This window comes from Grammomys surdaster, unplaced genomic scaffold (assembly GCF_004785775.1).
Source record: "Grammomys surdaster isolate TR1022 unplaced genomic scaffold, NIH_TR_1.0 61, whole genome shotgun sequence".
NCBI classification, from domain to species: Eukaryota; Metazoa; Chordata; class Mammalia; order Rodentia; family Muridae; genus Grammomys; species Grammomys surdaster.
Window position 1 is genome coordinate 649,812 of NW_021604563.1, and position 19,605 is coordinate 669,416.

At 42.0% G+C, this 19,605-nt stretch overlaps 1 protein-coding gene across 1 annotated transcript in view; it reads right to left on the reverse strand.

Annotated features, from left to right (window-relative positions):
• Drp2 (dystrophin related protein 2) overlaps positions 1–15,680 on the reverse strand; it is a 44,916-nt gene extending 29,236 nt beyond the window's left edge. Inside the window, exons 1-2 of the mRNA XM_028779804.1 lie at positions 15,544–15,680; positions 15,271–15,338 (exon numbers count right to left, since the gene is read on the reverse strand). The gene's annotated coding sequence lies outside the window, so the exon portion shown is untranslated. The remainder of the gene's footprint in view (positions 1–15,270; positions 15,339–15,543) is intronic.
• Between the last annotated feature and the right edge of the window lie 3,925 nt (positions 15,681–19,605).

Sequence of the window (19,605 nt, forward strand, 5' to 3'; positions counted from 1 at the left end):
AAAACAAAACAAAACAAAACAAAACAAAACAAAACAAAACAAAACAAAACAAAACAAAACGAGGTTCCTGAGGTTGAGTTCTGGCTTCCATAGAAATGCATCCACTTAAGCATATGCTCCTACATATACACATACACCCACCTGCACACATACACAGACACAGACACAGACACAGACACACACACACACACACACACACACATACCTGCACACACACACACACACATACACCCACCTGCACACACACACACTACAAAGAAACTGCTTTTAGGATAAGGCACAAAACTTTGTCTATTTAGAAAAGGAGAGAAAGGAAGAAGGGCATTAATTGTTGACCCATCTATTTAAAGGCTGATGTCGCAAAAAGGCAAAGCATATTCAGGTAGTGATAAGTTCAGTATAGCTAGAATTTAGGAGACACAGAGAAGGAAAAGACATAGTGCCTGCTCCAAAGGAGTTTGCATAGAGAGAAAACAAACAGGGAGAATGAAGACCATAAATTGTTTCATGCATTAATATTTAAGAGAGTGACGGATGGAGTGAAGAAAGAGATGAGGACGAGAATTCTACCCGGTCACGTCAAGAAAATCTCCCTAGAGGAAATGTATGTTAGATGAATCATGAAAGAGACGTGGGATTGCATTAGGTAGAAAAGATAAAAAAGAATGTTCCAAACTGCAAATAAAAAAAAAATGTGTAGTGTGAGCAAAAAACAAGATAGGCACCAGATTGGGCCATGTCCTGAATGACAAACAAAAGATTCTAGCTTTTATCTTGTAGATAACAGGGAGGCGCTGAAGATTTTAAGCAGGAAAGTGACATGGTCAGATTTTCCTCTGCTTGCCTTGTGTGGTGATTCTCCCAGGGGAAGAGCATGCTGAGAAGCTAGCATATAATAAATAGGTAGGCAGGATGCATGAGCAGACAGCAAGCTTTGAGATACACTGAAGAGGTAACATGTTTGGGACTCAGTGGCCAATTGGATGTGAAAGGTAAGGGAGGTGAAGGAGTCGAAATTTCTAATTTGGGAGCTAGATAGGTAACATTCCCAACAGCATGATCGGGAATACAGGAGAACGAGGCCATTTGGTGTGGTGAGGGGTGAGGACACTGTTACATAATCAGCTATACTGGAGACATTTAGTCTTACATACTGGGGTTGTTGAGTTTTGAAAAGGAGATGGATGAACAAAAAAGTAGATGCACAAATCAAATGATGGCTTAATAAATGTACACAACACGAGGAGAAGCAGCAGTGATGATACTTGCAAATAATAAAGGAAATCTCTTTTAATGTGTGGTCAAAAGAGTCCCTTCTCCAAAGGGGAAGAAGCAATAACCTTTGATTCCTGGCAGTGGTGATTAAACGGTGACCATTTTTAGACTCTATTCTACTAGCTCCCAACATTATCTATATAAAGGTCCCTTCCTAAGATGAAAAACAGTCTCACGTCACCCACTCACACCCACTATAGTAGCTGTACTTTTAGAACTTCCAGAATGAGAAAACCACTTAACACATTTAGACATTTGTAGACTTCATGCATCAAGTGCCCTTCTCTCTTCTTCAAGGGTTCATGGTCCCAGGATGGGGAACTATTACAGAGTCTGAGGTTTGTAGCATGAAGGATACTTTGTCATAGTTTAAAATCCCTGGCAATTATACAGCTACACAGCTTTCGACCACAAAGAGATTCCCCAAAGGATGGCTGAAAATATGATTCCCCCAATCAGATACCAACAGGAAAAGATCCGTCACTTAGATGGAATATAATATATTGAAATGGGTGTGGTGGTGCAGCCTTTAATCTCAGAACTCAGGAGACAGAGGCAGGTAGATCTCTGAAGTGTTGAAAGTTATTACGTACATAGTGAGTTCCAGTCCAAAATGCTTTTGTTGAATTCACCAGTAATTCATGTTTTTAAAATTCAAAAGTTTTTTTTCTCCCCTGCAGTGCTAGCAATTGAATCTAGGGACTTGTGCATACTAGGCAAGGTCTATATCACTGAATCATATTTTTAGTCCTTATTTTTTTTCATTTATTTATTTATCTGTAGCACTGGAAGCAGAACCCAGGGCCTTTCAAATGCTAGGCAAGAGCATGAAACCTTCATGTACACTCTTTACAGAGGAACTGGAAAATGTGACATAAATTGTAGGATGGAATTGAAGATAAGCTGCCATATTATCACAACCTAGAGATAACCATTACTGACAGACAGAAAGATATAGTACTTTGTCTTTGAAAAGCAAATATTGGTAAGCTCCAGGTGATTTGGAGGACATGTGTGGTGGCTTGAATAGGAATGACCCCCTGAGACTCAAGTGTTTGAATGCTTGGCTCCTAGGGAGGGGCATTATTAGGTGTGGCCTTGTTGTAGGAAGTGCGTCACTGTGGGGAGCTGGCTTTGAGGTCTGAGAAGCTCAAGTCAGTTCTCTCCCTGCTTCCTGCAGATCAAGATGTAGAACTCTCAGTTCCTTCTCCAGTACCACGTCTGCCTGCAGGCTGTCATGCTTTCTGCCATGACAATAATGGATGGAACCTCTGAGATCGTAAGCCAGCTCCAATGAAATGAGCTCCATTTATAAGAGCTGCCATGGTCATGGCCGTTCACAGCAATAAAACCTTAACTAAGTCAACATGAAACTGGTTGCTTGTAACCAGGGGAAGGAGAAGAGTCAGAATAACTAAAAGCAACCTATTCCAAAGAGAGGAGAGGATGCGCTTTGGGAATTCATGAAGGTAGTGAGTGACAGGAACCCTGGAAAGTGCAGAGAAAATGGTGAGCACTGCACCAACTAGAAGTACCCTAAACTGAGCAAGCTTCTGCTGATGAGGGGAAGGCAAGTGTAATTCCCATCCCAACTCTTTTGTTTTCCCCTCTCTGCATTGTCTTAGGGAACTGAGCCCTCCAAGGCTGTTCAATCAAAATATCTCCAAGTAAAATTAAAGAGATATGCAAAGAGGTGTGCAGAAAGCCAAAAAACACAAAAGAGCAAGGCAACTTGACTCATCCGAAAAAGCACAGCTTCCTCAGTTACTGAATTAGAAGATAAAGGTAATGAGAAAATGTTAGGTAGTTTTCAAGAGATAACCAGTCAAGATGATCAGTGACTGACCTCAAAGAGGCGACAAATAAGCACGACTCTAACCAGAAACCTAGGCAAGAAAGAAGTAAAATTGAAGAAAAAAATCAGCAAGAAAGTTGGGATTTGGAAAATAGGAAAACATAAAATAGAAACAGAAATGGGGCCAATGAGATGGCTTAGTGAGTTAAGGTGCTTGCCAGCAAGTCTGACAGCCTGAGTTTGCTCAATGGGAAATACTTGGTAGATGGAGAAAATCAACCCTCAATAGATTGCTCCCTCACAACAAACAAACAAACAAATAGATGCAATAATGAAATGTTGGAAATGAAAAATCAATAAATCCAAACTTTAAAAATAGTAAAAAATATCACCAATAGACTCAACACTGCAGAAGAAAGAATATCAGTGATGGCGGACAAGTCCACAAAACACTACAGTTACAAACAAACTTCAATAAGGAAAAAAGTACACAGTACTCAGGAGGCAGAGGCAGGCAGATTTCTGTGCGTTCAAAGCCAGCCTGGTCTATATAGTAAGTTCTAGGATATGTAGAGAGATCCTGTCTCAAAAAACTAAAAAAGAAAGTAAAATGAGCATAATCATAAATTCCAAGAATTCTGGGTCAAAACACCAAAGCATAGGATAGGAATTGAGAGAAAAATAGGGCACACTGAGAATCTATTTAATAAGATAACCACATAACAATCCCCAATCTAGAGAAATAAATACAGATTCCAGAGACATTTAGAACTCAAAACTGCATGACAAAGTAAGATCCTCCGTGGCATACTGAAGTCAAGAAGTCAAAAATACAAACCCCCCCCCAAAAAAAAAAATTCCAAAAGCTTCGAGGAACACTATCACTTATGTACAAAAGCAAACACACCAGAAAACATCTTGTCTCTTATCAGCAACCCTAAAACTAACCAATAGAGGAGGAGGAGGGGGAGGGGGGGGGGGGGGGGGGGGGGGAGGGAAGAGAAGACACTTTAAGCTCTGAATATAAGTACCTGATGGAGACCTAATCAAAACACGATTTCTAATAACTTCAGAGACTTCTGTGGTTGTGGTCATCGGTTCTGGCATTGGACCAGACCCAGAGTGAAATCTACACTCTTGAACTATCAGCAATGTGGCCTGGAATACCTTTATCTCTTGGAACATCAGTTCTCTCCTCTGTAAAATGGGTATAAGAATGATACTGACCTTATGGAATTGTTCTCATTATTAAAGTCAATCATGAATATACACAAGTTAACACACTTCCTGGCAGTAGAGCATGGCTGAGTGCTAGCTGTTATCATCATCCCCCATCTCATTGAATTGATATATCATAAGTCACTTTAAGAGTTGGTCATATATTTACAGTTCTTTTGCTTTAGAAGTCAAATTGCAGTGAAACAACCTTACATATAATTATGATCCTCAATATAAATTCCTGAAATGGGAAAAAACAAAAGCCCCCAAAAGCCCCCCCAAAAACTCCTTTGAGCTTCACACATTTTTTAAAGCATCCTAGAAAAAAAAATTACATTGGTTTATATCACCACAAGCAATGTATGTGTATGCCAACTTCCCAGCTTGCTTGCCAACAGTAGGTATCCTTATTTTTTTGGCTAACTTTGTGATTACTTTTCATTTCCTTAATGACTTGAAATGTGGACCCTCCATAATAATTTAGTGCATTTCTTCTTGTGTTAACTATTTTGAGAGTGGCTTCTTACAAAATGTAGTGTGCTGACGCTTGCCTGCAATCCCAGCATTGCAGAGGCAAAGGAAGAAACATTGTCACCAGTTCAAGGCCAGTTCTTTCTACATAGCAAGTGCCCAACCAACCAGGGCTACAGTGTGAAATCCTGGCTCCAATAGACACAACAAAAAAAAAACAGAATTTTTTTTTTAAAAAATAATGCTTTCCTTCTCATTTTTCTGCTAACCTGCCATCAGACAAGTTTAATATAAACAAAGGAATAAAAAAATTCACACCTTTTGTGTCACAGTGGCACACCCCTTTAATCACACTGGTCTGGAGGCAGAGGCAGGTGGATATCAGTGAGTTCAAGGCCAGCATGGTCTTCAAAGCAAGTTCCAGGACAGCCAGGGCTTCATAAGAAAGAGACCCTGTCTTAACTTCCTTTGCCAAAAGATGAATTCATAGCTTCCAATCATAACACAGAAAAAAAAGAATTAACTTCTTCCTGTCCCAGCATCAGGATTCTCTGTTTTCAGCCTTTTGTTCTATGACCTTAAGTCATTCTGCCTCTCTAAGCCTCCTTTCTTAGATTTGTTATGCACTGACAATTCCGTACATGTATATAATATATTTTGATCATATTAACTCCTGATTACCCTCTCTCCCTCCTTTCCATCCAGCTCAACCTCTTCTCCCTAACAAATTCCCCTTCTACTTTTGGTTTTTCTTTTGTTTGGTCTTTTTCTTTGTTTTGTTGTTTGGTGGACTTGACTGAGTTTAATTAGGGTTGTTTGCATACACATAAGTGGGAGGTTACTTACTGGAGCATGGGCAACTAACTGGTGACTACATCTCTGAAGAAAATGACTCCGTCTCCCCTAGGCAACCATTAACTGCAAATAATTCATCCAGGAGGGGTGGAGCCTCCTGAGCCCTCCTGTATTCATGACTGAATGCTGAAAGGCCCCATCTTGTGCAGGCCATGTGTAGGTAACCATAGGCTGTATGCTCATGAACGCAATGGTTTCAGACTGATTTTGCTATTCTGTCAAATATAAGTGTTTAAGATTGGCAGGCATCAAAACACTATTATCCCCACTTGGTACAGCGTGAGCTTGAAGCCTGCTAAACTGTCTTTCAAGCTCTATTACACATGAGCCAGGCACTGTGGTCAGCACTTTGGAGAAAGAGAGAGAAGGATGGAGATTTCAAAGTCATTTGTGAGTACCTAGCAGTTTGATACCAGCCTGAGATGAGTGAGACTCTTCCTCCAGCAAAGAAATAAACAAAAGCAAGCAAGCAAGCAAGCAAGCAAGCAAGCAAACGGGGGGGGGGGGAGCGGAAGATTTTTAGCATAATCTGGCAAGGCTGTCCCAGCAAGAATTATAATTTGTTTTTCAGATGAACATGCTGTGATATAACTGAACCTATCCAGGGCCCTTGATTTCTGCTTTGTTCTATGGTGTGTGTGTGTGTGTGTGTGTGTGTGTGTGTGTGTGTGTGTGTGTGTGGTGTAGTAGCAGCAGCAGCAGCAGCAGCAGCAGCAGCAGCAGCAGAGTAAGATGATGACTCAGCAGATTTGGACAGTGGTGCTCAAGCCTGACAATGTCTGAGTTCCATCCTTGGTCCCCCACAAGTAGAACTGTGAAAACCAACTCCTTCAAATTACTTTCTGACTTCCACACATATACCATGCATGTACAGTCATGTGTACATGCATTAAATTAATTAATTAATTAATTAAAACAAGTTAAACAAGTTAAATAGACCTGGTATGGGTGCATGCAAGCGTGTGTGTGTATGTGTGTGTGTGTGTATGTGTGTGTGTGTGTGTAACTTGAGATTGAGTTTCATGAATGCTAGGCTAGTGCTCTATCACTGAGTTTCATCCGTAGCCACTTTCCTTTTGGAGACAGAGTTATACTGTTTATCAGACTGGCCTTGAAATTGAGATCTTTCTGCTTCAGCCTCCTAAGTAGCTGAAATCATAGACATGTACCATTGCACATAGTTAAAATATATTCTCATGAAGTAAAAAAACAAGAAATAAGCCAAGATGGTTACTCTTCATTTGCTCACAAAAATGAAAATATGCTCTTCTATTTTCGTTTTTTGCTTTTTTTTTGTTGTTTTGTTTTTCAAGACAGGGTTTCACTGTGTAGCCCTGGCTGTCCTGGAACTCACTCTGTAGACCAGGCTAGACTCGAACTCTCGAAATCAGAAATCCTCCTGCCTCTGCCTCCCAAGTGCTGGGATTAAAGGCGTGAGCCACCACTGCCCAGCGCTCTTCTATTTTCAATGAAATATCTTTTAGAAGTTTGTAAAATAATTTGTTACTATTGGAAAAGAAATGAATGGCTATTGTAGAAAAATTCTCTCCCACTCCTTTGGGATTTAGTCCCTTAAAAAATCAATATGCTTGTAAAAAAAGTGTATTGAACATACATGTAAAATATATTAAATTAGTATAAGTACATCCCAATATAATCACAAAGTTGAAAAATAAAATTGTAATCCACACCATAAAAATCTCCTGTCACCAATAGGAAATATCAATTTATCGATTTGTGTTTATTTATTTATTTACTTATTTGTGTATGAGTGTCTGCCTGCATGTGTGTATGTGTATCATGTGTGTGCCTGATGCCCATGGAGGTCAGAAGAGGGCATCAGATCCCCTGGAACTGGAGTTAGAGACAGTTATGAGCTCCATGTGGGTGCTGGGAACTGAACCCAGGTCCTCTGCAAGATCAACAAGTGCTCTTAACTGATGAGCCACCTCTCCAGCTTAGAAATATAGGCTTTAAACTCAATATTCTTTTATGCGTCTTGAATTTTAACGATGTAAATGTATTACAAAGCAGTGACTTTCTCCTTTCTCTCCACTTTCCTCCAAGATGCCACGGGTGACTTGTGAAGGCTGGTGTGAACTGTTGACTTGGCAGAAGCTAAGGAACTGGCAGGCGATAAGGAATTATCTAGATTAAGAGTGGGCTCTGAGAATGTCTGTGAGCTATTGCCTTCATTGTGTTAATCCATGTTTTAAAAAAGACCCATTTTAACCAGGGGAGAGCCCATTCCCTGTGTGGAGAATCTTGCAATGAATAAAGTGGACAAAGGGAGCCGAACATGCATTCACCCCTCTCTATCTCCTGATCATTGATGTGATGTGACAAGCACCTTCAAGCCCCTGTGGCCTTGACTTACCTGCTGTCTTAGGGTCTCTATTGCTGTGATAAAGCACCATGACCAAAAGCAATATGGGAAGGTAAGGTTTCATTTTGGTTACATATCTGCTGAGGGAAGCTAAGGCAGGAACCGAGGCAGAGACCATGGATGGGTGCTGCTTTCTGCCTTGCTCTCTATGGCTTGATCCACCTGTTTTCTTATAGAACCCAGGACACCCCCCCCAGGGGTGGCACCACCTACCATGAGTTGGGCCCTTTTACATCAAATCACTAATTAAGGAAATGCCCTACATGCCTTCTATAAGAAGGCAATTTGATGAAGGAATCTTCTCAGTTAAGATTCTTTCTTTCCAGATACATCTAGGTTTTGTGTCCAGTTGACAAAAACCAACCAGCACTCCCTACCATGATGTAATATCTGAACTGTGAGCTAAAACAAACCATTTCTTTTTCAGTTACTTTCTCCCAAGTGTTTGTTAAAGGATTCATTTTTTTTCATTCTGGTCTGTGCTTGTCTGTACGTAGGCATGTGCCAGTGCTTGTGGAGGCCAAAGGCACTGGATCTCTTGGAGCCGGAGTTTCAGGTAGTTGTGAGTTACTTGGTGTGGGTGCTGGGAATTGAACTTGGATCTTTTGGAAGAGGAGCAAGTGCTCATAACCACTGAGCCATCTCTCTGGCCTCCACCCAAGTTATTTTATCATAGCAACAGGAAAAGAACTAAGACAAGATCTTCAGTTGTTTTGTGGAAAAAATGATGCGGTAACTTTTCTATACCTAAATGAATGACATAGTTAAACTCGTCTAACCAGGCATGATGATGCATACATATAAAACTCAGGTGTCTGCAACAGGAGAATTATGGGTCCAAGGGCATCCTAGGTGACACAAAGAGACTCTGTCTCAAGAAAAGAAAACCACCGAATTCCACATGTATATGTGTATATATATATATATATATATATATATCCTAAAGAGTTAACTAAAAGTTAATATATATAATATATAATCCTCATAACAATTCTCTAAAAGAGTCGTTATTGTCTTCAACATGCAATGAAAACACAAGTACACATACAGAAAGCAGCTTGCTTGGTCATACTGAAACCATGTGGCAAAGGGCTGAAGCAGTTCTGTTCCAGCATGTTCTTCATCATTATATGATGTTGTCTCTGTAAATTCTGGGAGGCACTGCTATTAGTGGTCAGCAGAGGAGGGAGCTTGTTGAGAAGATGAGGGGGCAGTAAAGGAAGAGGATGGGGAACAAGAGAGAGTAACATACATTTCCGTGTGTGTGTGTGTGTGTGTGTGTGTGTGTGTGTGTGTGTGTGATTGAAGTATACTATGAGCATGCATGAAAATGCCATGAATTAAACACAGACTCATATGTAACATAGTAAAGAAAATGACGCTATCTACTTGAGAGTTGGGAGGAAACAGTGGGTTCCAGGGAGAGTAGCTAGGAGGGGCTGGAGGAAGGAAAGGGAGGAGGGAAAGTGATATAATTCTACTTCAATTCAAAACACTATTTGAGGCCAGGTGTGGTCCTGCATGACTTTAATCCCAGAACTTGGGAGGCAGAGGCAGGCTCTGTGAGTTTGAGACCAGCCTGGTCTATAGAGTGAGTTCCAGGGCAGCTAGGGCTACACAGAGAAGCCCTGTCTTAAAAAACTAAAACCAAAACCATTATTTTAGATAATTTTATATTTTATTTAGCTCGCAATTTTAGAAGCTATGCAGTGAAACAAGCATCACAACCCTGGTCCAGGCTGTGTCACATCACTGTGGGGCCCTTGCATCTCTCTGCATGTTTCTGTATGCTTCTACCTTCCTTACCCTCTTCATTCTTCCCTTTTCCTAATAAGGCTAGTAGGCACCAGTCATCATGGCGCCACTTTAATGATCTAAACTAATCACTTTCCAAAGGGGTGGTATTGCTTTTAATGTTTTATTAGCGTATACTTCTTTTACATAGTGTATATATGCACATGCACAGACATAGAAATGCAACCTGCTGAGTCTGTTTGCTGTTAATGTAATCATGACTTCAGGGCTGACGACTCTGTGTCGGACAACCAGCAAAGGGGCTCATCCTGAAAGATGCTAATTTTCCTTCTCCCAGCAGCCATTAGTTGCCTATAGTGCTTTGTCTAGGGGCAGTATCTATATTTATTTGTGAGTGTAAGGATAGTTTGCGAAGGTAGTAAGGAATAATGCTGCTCTAGCAAAGTGGCAGTGGGGGATTCTTTTATAAGGTCCATGACCTCACTAGTCCCAAGAAGCTGGCTAGGTTTCCGGTGCAGGGCATGATTTCCTACCATTGAGTAGGTTTCATCACAGAAGCATCTCTTTACAGCAAATGGAGATCATCATAGAAAAACTCAACTGACAGACAAACACACACACACACACAGGCAGGCAAAATGTAGTGAGTTTGTCTGGGGCAGTGTCGGGTTGACAAACTGAGGAAAGCACTTAAATGCCCTTTGCAAGACTTCTGAGAAATAAATTTCTGGACTGACAAGCTTCTCAGTTTGAGTTCAGAGCTTCCTCAGTGTCTGGAGCTCAATCAATACTTTAAAATGAACAAATAAACTCTTTCCACCTAAAACTCGGCCGTTAGAAACTGACACTACAGGGAGAGTTAGAGAAATGGACAAGGATGTCCACTGTCGTGTAATGTGAAAGAGCAAAACTGTGCAATTGACTCAGATGTCCATCACCAGGGGACTGGTCAGTGGACTGTGCCAGAGGAGGAAGCAAAGCATGATGGTTAAGGGCATAGGCCCAGAGCCACAGCATTTGCCTCAGCATCTGGCTCTGCCACTTACTAGCAAAAATCTGCACAAACTCTCGAACCTTATTGTACTTCAGCTGCTGTATCTATAAAATGGGGCTAAGAAAAAAGACTTAGCATGTGTGCCTCCTCTGTCACTGCCACACTGTCAGTAGAAATGCCACATTGTAAGAGGGAATGTGGTCATGCAGTTTTACCTCGGACTGAGAAGAGAAGTCTGGAGTCATGGAAAACCGCCCCACTTTGCCTTGTGGCCTGCAGTTAATTCAAGCTTTCTGCTGTTTAGCAAGCGCTCAGATGTTATCTATTGAGGCCACTCATACGGGATTGTTATGTAGTTGCTAAAAAGGATGTACCTTTATATGACACTGTTTTGATTTATTTTCTGCTGCTGTGATAAACACCATAACCAAAAGAACTTTCAGGTTCTTATGAAGGGAAGTCAGGGTGGGGACTCAAAGAAGGAACCTGGAGGCAGGAACTGAAGCAGAAGCCATGGAGAAATGCTGCTTTTTGGCTTGCTCCTCAGAGCTTCCTAATCTTGCCTTCTTATACAGAACCTTCTGCCCAGGGCTGCACTGCCCACAGTGGATTGGACCCTCTGTGCCTAAAATGCCCCCCATGGACTTGTTTACAGACCAATCTTGCCAAAGTGCTTTCTCAGCGAAGGTTTCCTCCTCCAAGGTAACTCTAGCTTGTGTCAAGCTGACAAAAAGCTAACCATTACAAATGCCAAACATATATATTTTAGTTAAAGAAAACAGCTGTTAAAATAGTATGCTTGATAAAAGTCAAATTTTGTAAATGCCTTTGCAAATCTCTGTGTGAATACGTGCAGAAAGGAAGCCTACACAAATACATTCCAAACTGTTTATTGACACTTCTGGGGAGCTGCATAAATGGAATTCCCTTTTTTGTTAACCCTGTTCTTTGACGAATCATTTCTTATTCTCAGAAGAAAAAAGAACCATTGGGTTTTAAGGTGGGCATGTGTAGGAAAGAACCAGACAACGGGAAGTCTTCCTGCAGCTACAGACACCTTGCCTCAGTCCAAGGTGAGGCTGCATGACCACCTTTCCTCTCACGATGTGGCTTCTTTACTAGACAGCATGGTAGTAAGAGAGGAGGCGCACATTCTATATGTCTTTCTAAAATAAATTCCTGTAGTATATAGCCAAAACCAAGTTTCTACTTCAGATATACCTCAATTAATATATCAGAGAAACTCCAACTGTCAAAATGGAAGAGACCTGTAAGATTAAAGCAACCCCTTAATTGGCAAATGGAAACAAGGAAATGTGTTCCTGAGGTAAGACCTATAAAGCATTTTTGAGAAACAAAATTTATTTCCTACTCAAAAGCTAAAGATACATCCCCATGGGTGATAATTTTATTCTAAGAGACAAATAACTGAATAAAACTGGAACTTTCCTACACTATTAGTCAGAATATGCGTTGGTAAGCCATTTTGGGGAGGGAATTGACAATGTCTTTTAAAAATGCTGCAGCTCATATTTTGTGAGTGAACAATAGTACTCCAAATAATCTTCCTGACAGAAGCATTCACCCAAACTCAAGTACCTAAGAATGAAAACAGTAGCCCTAATGGTCAGAGTTGCAAGCTGGAGATCTAAACCTCCACCAGAAACAGAATGGATAAATAAATTGACCTTATGCTCATAAATACATTATTGAAAAATGAGTGAATTACAGCCACATATTTCAACATGGATGTATTTCACAAGTATAATATTGATCATTAAAAAAACAAGTTGCATACATTGAACACCATTGGTATAAACTTTTAAAATATATGATGCGTCAGCATATGCTGTTTAAACACGCACACATACACACACATGGTAAAGATTAAAGTTTGAACAAATGAAAGAGAATAACAAACACTACATCCCGGATACTGTGGAGTGGGGGAAGCTTTAATTATGGAAAAATAGACTCTATTGGTAATGTCTTTTTTAACCTGAACATCCTATTATGTCCAGATCTTATTATGTCTCTCTTATGTGCTTTATGCTGCTTTGAATGTACAAAAACATTTCATAACATGGTGTTTTTTAAACATGCAACAAAGCCCATGCTAAATGGAAAGCTGATCATTTTCCGATATAACAAGACACTAAATGCAATGTAATGAATACTGATGGTGCACTCAAAATTTAAAAGATTGTTCCTCAAATCTTCTTCATTTTTCCAGGACTACTTCCACAGGAGGGGACCTACTAGAGATCTAGCCCATTGGGTATAGTCAGCTGGGAATCAGGAGAGAATCTTTCAGCCAGTCATTAACTATAGAAAGAGAACAATTTTATTAATCTCTTGGGTTTGCACATTAAAAATACAATGGTAGAGCAGATTGTCTTAGAGATGTTTGTTTTCAGATGACTGTTTGTTTGTCTGGTTGGTTAATTGGTTAGTTAGCAGCAACTGCTAAACCCATCCCGGCAAAATGCTCAAGTGTTTCCCCTGTGAAAACATTATTCAGATTTATGCATAGCTGTCCTCCTCAGAGCCCTTAGTGTGCTTTCTGTACATTGTCACTCTCCAAGAGGACAATTCAGCTACAAAGCATTTCCAATACCCCCACCCCCCCACATACACACACTTTAAAACAGAGTCTATTAACATTATCCTAAAACTATTGTCCTAGAAAGATTTCCTTACTAGTTTAGCTGCCTGTGTTTGGAATCCTTTGGAAGGATTGGTGAGATAGCCCAGTGGATAAAGACACCTGCTGCCAAGCCTAAGGGCTGAGTTTGATTCCTGGGACTCACTCACATGGTGGAAGGGGTAGAATTGATTTTTGCAAATTGTCCTCTCCCCTCCACAGGAGAGTCATGGCACATGGCTCCCTCTCTCTCACATGCACATGAAATAAATTAAAATGGAATAAAGGATATAGACTCCTTTCCTTCCTTTGGAGGGGAAGACCAGGGTTCCACGCGTGCTGTAGCATCCACTGAGAGGACTTTCCTTCTCAGTTGTAAGACTCTCTTCTCACCTTCACTAATGTCATCGAACCTCCCCTCGCAGGCATTATGGCAGATTGAAGCAGACACTTGTGAGCATGTGTGATGGGAAGGCTGTGCCCTAGATCGCTTCTTTACATCTACATTTTGGGCCTATCTTAAGTTTGCTGCTTCAAGCCAAGCTCCCCTCCTTTAGGTGACAGCAGAGCTGAAAGCTGTCCCTCGTGGGAGGTCAGAGCCACACAGCTAGGGACAAGTCTCTTCCTTCATGCCTTCATCCCATATCAAGAGTTGGCAGGAAGCAGCACTTTGAGGCTGGGAAGGAGCAGCTTCATCTTTCAGAGACAGGGCATTTCCTTCAACTTCTAGCCCCGATATTCCTTGGAACCATCTCCCCCACTCGCATCTCAGAGGAAGAATCTGCTGAGCTTCGTGGCTACCTCTGGACTTTTTTTTTTTTTTTTGGCAGGTGATTTACTTGGGAGACTTTAATTTAGAGATAAAGATTCCTTTAGAAAAGTCTATAGAGGGAGATTTTCAATGCCCTTTGTTCTTTTGAACAATGGAAAGGAAAGCAGAAAGGTATGTTCTTTCCCTGACAGTATGTGCCATGCTCTTGATAAAAGAGAACAGTACATCTCCTTTCCTAGCAGCTCTTCTCCCCACTCCCAGACATCTCACCTGCTTGGGATCCATGAGGTCTGTCCTTATCTACCTACCAAAAGAAGGATAAACCATATTTACCCTTCCAGTCCCAGGCCCAAGTACCAGGTTGGGGCACTTAGCCTGAGGCTAGGAGAGACAGAGGGTGTAGAAGGAAATGGGGTGTTGGACTCTAGAGAAGTCAGCTCTATCTCAAATCACTCCAAACTATGCTCTGGAGAGGTAAAAGGTGCCTCCCCCGGTGCAGGAGGCAGAAAGGGAATCAGAAGACAGGACAATGGGGAAAGTGCCTCGGGGAAAATGAAGGGGGTCAGGAAGTCAGTGCAGGCTGGCCTTGAGCCCTTCACCCAGGGCTCTGAGGCTTCAGCCCAGTTTACTTCAGGGAAGAACTCCGTTGTCCTGTCTCCTGGCCAGAATATTCATTTGCTTAGAAAATTAGAGGTCCACTGTTGCCTCTCTTCTCTCTCCAGCAAATGCTGTCCACACACGGCCCCTTCCCTCTCACCAGTAAATCTACCCTTGGACAAAATGCATGTCATTGAAAAATCTAAGATAAATAAACACCCCATTTCTATCAGAGAAACAAACCTCCTTCCTCTTAACCTTTAGATCACAATTACTCAAATTGTCTTGAGTTACTATTCTCGGGTATCTTTTTCCTTCTTTATGAATCCAATCAGTGGCTACTTCATTAGAAGCATTTTAAATGCAAGTTTTCCCCCAAAGGCACATGCAGGCAGACAAGAACAGGGATACCATACCGACAACCCCCTTAGACAGTACCCTTGAAGCTTCCCCTATTTCAGCCAGCTGAACGAGGGCAAGGCTTGGAAATAATTTCTCTGTGGCCTACCTTCTGATTCCGTCAGGTCTGCGAAGCAGGCTGTAGCTGGAAGCTGGGAGGCCCAGGCTAGGCTGCCTCTGTGAATCAGCAAAGAAGTCCCTCAGACAGGGATGCCGACAGCTGCTGTGTGCACACTCTCCCTGTCTCTCCCACCTCCCCGTCCTTCTTCTCCTCCTCCTCCTCCTCCTCCTCCTCCTCCTCCTTCTCCTCCTCCTCCTCCCCTCTCCGAGCTGCTCTGTGTTGCTATGCAATCATCACTGGGACTAACAGCATCATTCCGACCTCAGGCAGAGATACCCTTGACTGGACGAATGCAGAGAGAGCAAGGACAGTTTTGTAAAAGTACCAGAGCCGTGGCGGCTCGCGGAGATTTCAATTCATTAGAAGCAGAAGAGCAAAGCGGAAGAGCCTGAAAAGCAGAGGGAGAGAGGGGAAGAAGGAGGAGAGGCTTCCACTGGGAGGAGGAGGGGACAAAAGAGCCCCGGAGATCAATACAAGCTGAGTAAAGTGTGTCTGACCCCCAACTTCTCCATACCCAGCCCGGAGCCAAAACCAACTTTGGAGCCAGCAGCTGGCAGGGGCCCCTCAGTAGCCCGTCCAGGATTCAATTTCTGTGCCGGGAGCTGAAACACACTGCTCTAACGATTGTCATTGGTACCCAAGGTACAGTCTTGGTTGGGCACAGTGCAGTCTGCCAGTGGACCTATGAGCTCTTGTAGTCAGTCTTTCCTAGATCTTTGGTGTGTGAAACTCAACAAGTAAAAGAAAAGGGACTTGGGATGATTTGAGAACATAAAGGTCCTTCCTGGCTCCCCTCACTGACCACCCCACTCACTGTCACAGATTTAGTCCACACAAGCTCTCAGTCTTTTAATGGTTAAATAAAGTTCCAAACAGCCTCAACAGATCTGGACGCACGATATTATAGCCCTTTATGGAGGGCTCAGCACACAGCAAGCCACTTAACATACACGTGTTGAGTGAATGAGGAATGAATGAGTGGCCAGATAAAGGCAGTCAGAAAATCCTCACTCCCATCCTTGTACCCAAAGGAGACTAAGGCTGGAAGCTCTAGCTAGAGCTGACTCATTCTTTCCTCCCCCCTGCTTTTGAGAACGGGGTATGTACGGGAGTAAGGGGCTGGTTTGGGGTGTTACTGAACTCCTCTGAGGATGGAAACTCCATATGCTCTGATGGCACTAGAACTTAAAACAGAAAAGGCTTCTGGATTTGTGGGATTGAGCTTGAGCTTGTAGTACTATGTCTAAAGTATTGAGAATTATTACAAAGACTATTATTATTATTTTAGAGTTGCACTTCCTTTATTTTGTGATTTATTAAATGACAAAATTTTATTTGTTTGTTTGAGATAGAATGTTATGTATCCCAGGCTGACCTCAAACTTAGTATACAGTTAAGGGTGACCTTGAATTTCTGATCTGCCTTTACCTCCTGGTGTTGACTTTATAGGCATGCAGCACTGTGATGGCTTATGTTGTGCTAGCAGACAAATCCAGGGCCCTGTCTTTGCTAGGCAAGCACATCACTCTAGTCCAAGCCCTGAGAAAAATATTTTTAAGTAATTTTAACTGAAAAATAGTAATTGCTGATATTCAGTAGGGTGTGTATTTGTGTTGTAGAGCCATTCCTTATAACTGATATAGTACCATGTCACCAACTTACCATCTTTTCTTTGTAAAAGTGCTATATAGCCTTTTAGCAGTTTGGCAAGAAGCACATTATCTGTGCTCATATGGTACAATATTATCATTATTAACGTTTTCAATATGATCATTATTTAAAAGCTTCTGTTAAGAAAAAGTTGTGTGTGTGTGTGTGTGTATTTTTCCGGATGACATTTAAAAAGATAAAGTTGCACCAGTTATGGTGACACAATTATGAGGTCAGCCTGGTCTACAGAGTGAATTCCAGGACAGCCAGGGCTACATAGAGAAACTCTGTCTTCAAACAAAAACAACAACAACAACTAATAAACTAACAACTCCTACCAACCCCCTCCAAAAAAAAAAAAAAAAAACCTGAAATTTGCTGGCTTCAAAAAATGGCTAGAAATAAAAAGCCTGATCTCTTCAAAGCAAACAAGATGGGAACTAACTTGGTTCTCTGGTTTCTGGTCTGGGGAGACGGCTTGGTTGGTAAAGTGCTTAAGTGCTTAAGGTAGCTATTTATTTATTTATTTATTTATTATCCTGTGTGAGAGAAGTTTGTCTACATATATGTATATGGACCACATGTATGTCTGGTGCCAGTGGAGGTCAGAGGAAGGTGTCAGATTCCCTAGAATTGGAGTTAGGAATGGTCATTAGTTATCTTGTGGGTGCTGGGAACTGAATCTGGGTCCTCTGCAAGAGTGGTAAATGCCCTTAACCATAGAGACATCAGGTTCCTGCCAGGTACGAGAAAGGTCTCTGGTTTCTGGTCTGGGGAGACGGCTTGGTTGGTAAAGTGCTTGCTATGAGCATGAGGACCAGAGTTTGATTTCCACAAAACATGTAAAACAGAGCCAGGAGATAACAAGCTCCTGGGAACAAAGCCATGGCAAGATGAGTGGCAGAGACAGTCAGATCCCTAGAGCTTGTTGGCCATCTAACCTGGGCACTTGACAAAGTTCCAAGACAACAAATGACCCTGTCTGAAACAAAAAGTGGAAGGCACAGAATCCTTGTGATTGTCCTTTGACCTCCATACCAAGACCCACCCCCATCCCCTGCAACCCTCTACAAACATGCAGCGGTACACTCACACAAACACTTGTGCAGATTAGTTTTTTGTCATTATTGGTTTCTTTGTTTGTCAACTTGGTACAAGCTAGAGTCATCTGAGAAAAGGGGAATAGCAGTCAATAAAGGAATCACCTCCATCACAGTGGCCTGTAGGGGAGTCTATGGGGGCATTTTCTTAAATAATGATTCATGTTGGAGGGCCCAGCCTACCATGGGCAGTGCCATCTCTAAGAAGGTGAAGCTGGGGTAGAATAAAAAAGCAAGCCATGTGAGCCATGGAGAACAAGCCAGTAAGCAGCATTTGTTCATAGTCTCCACCTTAGTTCCTGCTTCTGGGTTCCAGGCTTGGCTTCTTTGACAAAGGACTGTAACATGAAAGTCAGATAAACCATCCCAAGTTGCTTCAGGTCGTGATCTTTTACCACAGCAATAGAAAGCAAACCAGAACAGACACCAATACCAACAAAAAAGTAGTGGCTGGCTTCTGGGGGAGCTTTTGAGAACCTGTCTGATTTCAACAAGGATACCTTCAACCAAACATTCACTAACTAGCCAGTGCCACCCAGGCCTGATTGTGCACTTGGTCATGGTTTTACCACGACCTCCAGACCTCAGGGGTCCTTTAAAACTGGCTGGGAATGACTTTGAAGAGGTGATAACCAGAAAGAAGACCAGAGGGAACGTTCTGAGACTGTGTTTGAGCTGGCATGGACATAGAATAAAAACACAGAAACACAGTAAACACAGGAAGCCCAACTCACTGCTGACCCTTGGCACCACCTCACTAGCACACCTTGGAGAACCACAGCCAAGGTCTAGAAGGAGGAAGATGGAGGAGCCTGATGGGGTACATGATCTTTACTTTGATGCCACTTGGACTTGTCCAGGTCACAAGAAGCACTTGTAATAATCCTTTAAATTTCTCTTTTCTGTTCCTAGAACAAGCATTCAGACTGCAGATGCAAAAACACTGTACCAATCTCAGTGAAAATAAACCCATAGAGTTTATCCTGTGGGTGCAACAAAATGCTTCTCAAAATTCTTTTCTCACAGACTAGTATAGCAGAAAGGATCTTCTTCTTCCTTGGTTTTTAGATTAAGGCTTCTGAGGGTCCCTTTGAGACAGAAAACATTGAACAGCCAATGGCTGGTGTCTTCTTTTGCTTGCTGCTGTGACAGAACTTTTGACAAAAGCAATTTAAGGAAGGGGGCCTTAGAGAGAGATGGCTCAGCAAGTGAAGGTGCTTGCAACCAAGCTTAGCAACCTAAGTCAGTTTGAAGACCCTGTTGTATAACAGTTTCCTCCAAGATTAAACCATTCCAGCTTGCAGTGAAACTCTTCAAATAGGAAGGTAAACAACTCAAAATAGCTTCAGGAAGTCCCTGAAACTGAACAGAGTGACTAGAACCTTCCTTGCCAGAGTAAGCAGAGCCAAGTTGCAAAGAAGAATCTCAGATCAGCTGAGCGGCAAAGCTGAGACCAGAACACCTGCCTGGAAGAAGCAGAAACCAGCTGAGCTGCCTGGAAGAGGTTTAGACCTCTGAGGTCCCTTGAAATGACAATCTCCAACCTGTTGAGCTGCCTGCAGACTGTGTGCAG